Source organism: Miscanthus floridulus, chromosome 14 (assembly GCF_019320115.1).
Source record: "Miscanthus floridulus cultivar M001 chromosome 14, ASM1932011v1, whole genome shotgun sequence".
Classification (NCBI taxonomy): domain Eukaryota; kingdom Viridiplantae; phylum Streptophyta; class Magnoliopsida; order Poales; family Poaceae; genus Miscanthus; species Miscanthus floridulus.
The window spans coordinates 89880345-89887397 of record NC_089593.1 but is presented as its reverse complement, the minus strand read 5'-3'; the positions used below and the strand labels follow the sequence as shown (position 1 = coordinate 89887397).

The following is a 7053-nucleotide window of genomic DNA, read 5'->3' as shown; positions in this document are numbered from 1 at the left end:
GTCCATGGACTGAGCCGACCGTGGCTGATGCGTCTCGGTCGTCGGGTGGCCTTGGCACCGGCGACCAAGCGTGCTTTACGGTCAGGACTAATCTCGTCCAAAGTACACGAGAATGATCCTGTTTCATCTGAAGTTAAGTGTGCGGAAGGAAGGTTGGAGTTGTCACGGATTGTCCAGATGGTAGTGGCCTCGTCTGATCGACCAAAGCCGGTACATGGACCGGAGTCTGGATTTGGAAGGTTTTGGGCGGTGGGTAAGGACTCGGAGGAGTTGTCTGAGGCAGACGGATCCTTTGATTCTGATGAGGTCATATCGACGACGACGTTCATTGCAGAAGCGGCGGCGGCTGGGTTTGAGGCCCAGGATCTATACAAGGCAGAGCAGGAACTTGCTATCGTTGGCAGTGGTTCCAATCCAGGGAAGTATCCGAAGTCTCAATTGGCATCCAGGATCATTGATTTGATGGTTCGAAGGAAACTTTACCCCGAGGCCTGGCAAGGTCCGCTGCCTCCACCACGAACCTCTCCTCCTCGAACCTTAGGAAACGTGCTGGAGAAAGCATGGGAGGTTGGGCATCGGGAGGGGATGATGGGCGGCTGGCGGGCGTCGGATGCTGTGGCCGGGGCTACATAGTTTTCGAATACGAAGCAAGAAGTCAGGACTGAAAAGGCTAAAGATTTGCAATTACTAACCCCAGATTTCCCGGAGCTGAAAAGCCACCGTGTGGTTTATTGCGAGTCAGGGGACGCAAGTTCCAGCGAACTCATCTCAGGCCAAGATGTATTTACTGCTATTTGTGCTCAGGCGACAGATAACGAGGCGGCCCGCGGCATCACTCGTTATAGATTCAGGTCGTGCCCTGGCCTTGGGGCGTTTTTCTCTAGAGTTGGAACAAGAATCAAGCGGTACTCTGCTTGGCGAAGGACTCGGTCTTTCGTGGAGGTGGTGAGAGAGGGACGCAAAGAGACGACATCTCAAGGCTCTGCCATGGCGAATCAGCCTCCCACTGGCAGCTAGGGTAGTCAGTACCCATCCCATCATGGCGGCGCCGGTGGCTCCAATCTGAGGCAGACGGCGGGAGGAGGGGGTTACCACCCGGGCTTCAACCCCAGCTATCACCCGGGTGATAACCGGGGATGGCAGGGAGGTGGGCGAGGCCGACGGGGCGACAGTGGTGGACACGCCCATCACGGCTTTGCCGGACGCGCCTTCGGCAACAACAACATCTTCGGTGCAGGACGAGGTTGCGGTGGCCGCGGAGTCGGCCGAGGCCGCGGCAGCGAGGTGTGGGGCGCTAACCTGATGGCATCCCGATCATCGACGTCGAATGCACCAGCGAAAGCGGCAGCTGCTACTTCTGCAACTCCAATCCCTGAAGGTACTATGCTGAACTCGCAGAACAACTCGGAGGAAACTCATATGAGGGCCATCAATCAGAGTGATAGTATGATGACAAGGCATAATGCGGGTATAGGAAAGAACAAAACTCCATACTGCTTTCGTTGTTTAACCAAGGGGCATGTCTTGAACGAGTGTTCAAAGGTTCTCTGCTGTGAAATCTATGACAGTGATGAGCATGTCATGAAAGCTTGCCCTTTTACAAAGGGTGCTAAACCTATTGCAGTGCCACATGGGTTTGCGGTGGAAAAATTGGGTTTCTATTACATTGATCATATTGGGAAACAAAAGGAAAAGAGAGATTCAAAAACTGCTAAGGTGAAAATCTCAGGAGGTACTATGACTGATATGCAGGTCAGTACTGAACTTGAGAGGCTCATACCTGGCAATGTGAATTGGGAGGTGAAAGCAGTAGGGGAAAACACTTTCACTGCAAATTTTCCTTCCACAGATGAACTAGAGCGAATGGTGCGAGTGGGAACTATGGTGGCAAAATGCACAGTAGCAAAGATGGATTTCGAAACCAAAAGCAATCCTAATGTGTTTAAATATGAGATCCCCAAGGTTTGGGTTCAGTTCAAGGGGCTCCCTGATGACCTCCTGGAATTTCCCATTGTATGGGCAGTAGGCTCTATACTTGGGGTGACTAGGAAAGTAGATATGAAATTTGTGAAGGCACATGAGATGGGCAGGATTCAGGTGGCAGTCCTTGATCCTAGTCTTGTCCCGGATTTAGTGGACATAGTTATTGGGGACTTCGTGTATGAATTACAATTCAGGGTGGAAAACTCTGATGCTGAATCATCACCGAGCCCAATTGACATGGATTTGGATTTTGATCCAAATAGCGATGCCGAGGAAGAGAAAAACAAGGAAGAAGAAGGGGAGAAAAGTAATGACAATAACAAAAAGGAAGATGTGGAGGAAGGGAAAAGCAAATCTGGGTCTGCTTCGGCACCTCCTAAGATAGGCCGCCAGGCTGTTCTTTCTCCTAGAACTGATAATGGTTCTACTGTGGTCACTAGAAAGGATAAGCCTACAGTGGTACTTCAGACATCGGGTGATGGTAACAATGGTGCGTGGATGACAGTTCCAATGGGGCCGGCGGCAGGTCAGCCCAAAATGTTAGCACAAGGTTCTCATCCAGTTGCAATGATGATTGATGGCCCAAACACTCCGGTTAAATCTGGGAGTCAGCCGGTAGTAACATCTTCCCGAGCTAGCCAAAGAAATGCTTGTGCGGGGGACCAGGATTCACTGCAGCAAGCTGCTAAGCTGAAGGCCAAAAGGAACTTGGAGGAAACAACTAAGCAAGGTAATTTTTCCTCAGTTAACTCATTTTCAGCTTTAGATAATTCAGTTATCGCTGCTAAGTTAAATTCGCTGGGGGTCTATTTGGATGTGTCTAAATTCTCGTGTTCTGTGCAATTAGATTGCCTTAAAGCTGTAGAAAAGGATAGGCTTAGTTGTGCCAAGAGGCAGGAAGTAGGAAAAACTGGGGATGCAGTTTCGTTGTCATTAGATGATTCTGACGAACTATGGGGAGATGATATTGATATCCTGGCTTTAAACCATATTTGTGGTGAGATGGCTGAGGGTCCATCTGATGGCGATTGCGGGGGTTCGGAGGATACCCTGCAAAACATCAGTGGGGAAAAAATAGGAAGAGAAATAAAAGAGTAAGGAAAAAGATACTTTCCACGGTCTAAATGAAAGGTGTTTTTTGGAATTGTAATGGTTTAGGTGATCCGAAGAAATTTAAATTTCTTTCGGACTTGACGCTTGAAAACAACTTAGATTTTATTGCCCTGTCTGAAACGGGCAGAGGAGACTGTACTCAGGTGTTTCTCAAAAATTTGTGCGGAGGGAAGGATTTCCTTTGGCATGTCAAACCTCCGAGGGGCAGGTCCGAAGGTATGTTGCTGGGGATTAATCTACTCACGTTTGATATTGGAGAAATAGAAGAAGGAGAGTTCTTTGTTAAGTTTAAGATCAGGAACAAAGATGATGGCTTCCAATGGCTACTTGTCTCTGTATGGTGCTGCTCAGCCCAGTTTTAAAGAAAGTTTTTTGACGGAATTAGCCCACCTTTGTGCTAAGGAGTCGCTACCTATGATTTTAGGGGGTGACTTTAACATCATTAGGGGGCCAAGGGAGAAAAGCAACTCTAATTACAATGACAGATGCCCATTTCTTTTCAATGCTATCATAGACGCTTTTAATCTTAAGGAGTTAGACCTTTCGGGTAGGAAATTCACATGGGCAAATAACCTACAGAACCCGACTTTTGAAAAGTTGGACAGAATTTTAATGTCCACGGAGTGGGAATTAAAGTTCCCCAAATCCTCTGTTCAGGCTTTAACCAGAGAAATCTCGGACCATACGCCGTTATTTATGGATACTGGAAATCCTTCGTCTAGTAACTCTCACCCTTACTTTAAATTTGAGCTTGGTTGGTTACTTAGAGAAGGTTTCATGGACATGGTCAAAGAGATCTGGGCTAATGTGCAGGTGCGTAACACCCCTTCAGAAAGATGGCAGGCTAAAATTAGGCGGCTTCGACAATACTTAAGGGGGTGGGCGAAGAACACTAGTGGGGCATATAAAAAAGAGAAGAAAACGTTGTTAGATAAGTTAGATGAATTAGACAAAAAAGCAGAATACATACATCTCAATGAAGAAGAAGTAAATCTTAAACATGTGTTAAATGATAGACTTGCTGATCTTCTAAGAGAAGATGAGCTAAAATGGTACCAGCGAGCTAAAATTAGGAATTTACTTGAAGGGGATGCGAATACCAAATACTTTCACTTGGTGGCGTCTGGTAAACATAGGAAAACTCGGATATTCCGTTTGGAACAGGAAGTGGGGGTAATTAGTGGTGATTCTAATCTAAAAAAGTATATCACCAACTATTACAAAAACCTATTTGGTCCTCCCAAGGCACCCACCATGTTCTTGGATGAGTCACGAACTAAGGATATGCCTCAAGTATCAAATTTGGAAAATGAAATCCTAGCTGATGGCTTTACCGAGGCTGAAGTTAGGAGGGCTATTTTCCAAATGAAGCATAATTCCGTTCCTGGGCCAGATGGCTTTCCAGTTGAGTTTTACCAAGTGTTCTGGGAGGTGATCAAGGGTGACTTAATGGCGTTATTTGAGGACTTTCACAGGGGTGAGCTGCCTTTGCATAGTTTAAATTTTGGAACTATAATCCTGCTGCCAAAGGGTAGTGAAGCAAACAGGATAGAACAATACAGACCTATTTGTTTGCTTAATGTTAGTTTCAAAATTTTTACAAAAGTAGCCTCAAATAGAATTGCTCTTGTTGCCCAAAAAATCATTCGACCTTCCCAGACAGCCTTCCTGCCAGGTAGGAATATCATGGAAGGGGCAATAATTCTTCATGAGACTATCCACGAGATGCATAGGAAGAAGCTAAATGGAGTTTTATTCAAAATAGACTTTGAGAAAGCTTACGATAAAGTCAAGTGGTCTTTTTTGCAACAGACCTTACGCATGAAAGGTTTTTTCGAAACATGGTGCAATTGGATTAAAACCTTCGTGCAGGGTGGAAATGTGGGTATAAAAATCAATGATCAGATGGGCCCTTTCTTTCAAACACAAAAGGGTCTTAGACAAGGTGACCCTTTGTCACCCGTCTTGTTTAACTTAGTGGTGGACATGTTGTCCATCTTGATTGCCAGGGCCAAAGTAAATGGGCAGGTTAGTGGGGTAGTTCCACATCTGGTGGAAGATGGGTTATCTATACTACAATATGCGGATGACACAATAATCTTCATGGACCATGATATTGAGCAAGCGACAAACATGAAACTAATTCTATGTATGTTCGAACAATTATCTGGCCTTAAGATTAACTTCCACAAAAGTGAAATTTTTTGCTTTGGTAAGGCAAAGGAGGAGGAAAATCTATATACACAATTATTTGGTTGTGAATTAGGTTCTTATCCATGTCGATACCTTGGGCTCCCTATGCACTACAAGAAATTGAATAACACAGATTGGAAGAACATAGAGGAAAGATTTGAGAAAAAACTTAGTTGTTGGAAGGGGAAGATGTTGTCAGTTGGCGGTAGATTAGTGTTGATCAATTCTATTCTGTCCAGTCTTCCTATGTTCATGCTCTCCTTCTTTGAGGTTCCTAAGGGGGTCTTAAAGAAGCTTGAGTATTTTAGATCAAGATTTTTCTAGCAGAATGACCAACACAAGAGAAAGTATAGGTTAGTTAGATGGCCAATTATTTGCCAACCTAAGGAACAGGGGGGCCTTGGCATCCAGGGGCCTTGGCATCCAGAACCTAGAAATCCAAAATAAATGTCTACTCAGTAAATGGTTGTTCAAGCTTTTGAATGAAAATGGTACTTGGCAAGAACTTATTAGAAACAAGTATATTAAAAATAAGACTTTATCTCAAGTGACTAAGAAACCGGGGGACTCTCACTTCTGGATGGGTCTTATGGGGGTAAAAGAGCAGTTTCTGAGATTAGGAAGTTTCAAGGTCTCGGACGGCTCCCAAATCAGGTTTTGGGAGGGTCGTTGGCTAGGAGGAGACCCTTTGAAAGAAGTTTATCCATCCTTATACAATATTGCCAGTAGGAAACAGGCTACAGTGGCTGAGGTTCTAAGGTCGGTACTAATTAACATCACCTTCAGAAGAGCGTTAGTGGGAAACAAATTGTTTGATTGGCAGGACCTGATTGGTAGGATTGCGAGTATTAATTTACAGGATGGCAGGGACTCCTTTTGCTGGGACTTGCATTCTAATGGAAGGTTCTCGGTCAAATCCATGTATGTGTACCTATTAAACAATGGCCTCAAAGTCTCTCAGGACATTTGGCGTCTTAGAATTCCATTAAAAGTTAAGATCTTTATATGGTTTCTGAGGAGAGGGGTAATTCTAACGAAGGATAATTTAGCTAAACGGAATTGGAGGGGAAACCAAAATTACAGTTATTGCTCGAAACTAGAGAGTATTCAACATTTGTTTTTCGATTGTGTGATGGCCAAGACCTTGTGGCGCGCTATCCATATGGTGCTTGGTTTAAAACCACCTACGAGTACACGAAATATTTTTGGTGCTCGGCACAAACAAAGTGGGAGAGAATTTAGAAGCTTGTTGCTTATAGGAGCTACTGCATTGTGCTGGTCGCTTTGGCTTACAAGAAATGAAGTGGTATTTGACAAATGCAATCCAAAATCTATTTTACAGGTCGTGTTCAGAGCCACGCACTGGCTGCGGCAGTGGGGGCTGTTACAATGAAGTGAAGACATGAAGGAGTTTATTGTCCAAGGATGCCAGAAGCTAGAGACTGCAGCTCTACAGTTCTCTGTTTTCTTCAGAAGGCCTTATGCTCTTAGACTTTATGTTTAGTTTTGGTTAAAAACTGTTTTGGTGCTGCCATCGTTGTATTGGTCAGCTGGTACATTTGAGGGTTTTCTGTATTGAACTCATGGCCTGATTCCTTCTTGGAGGATGAAGCTGGTTGATTAATCTACCATTATCTAAAAAAAAATCTAAAGAAACCATTGTTGGTAAAACCAGTTAGCACAAATAACCAATATGTGTGTGTGCAAGTGTGTGTTGTAAAGACGAAGTCTGTCACCTTTGTTCGCGATTGGAATGGCTGCCAA

General features: G+C 44.6%; 1 pseudogene; it reads left to right on the top strand.

The window, feature by feature from the left end:
* Positions 1–1302: 1302 nt before the first annotated feature.
* LOC136503961 (uncharacterized) lies at positions 1303–6687 on the top strand (annotated as a pseudogene).
* The last annotated feature ends 366 nt before the right edge of the window (positions 6688–7053 follow it).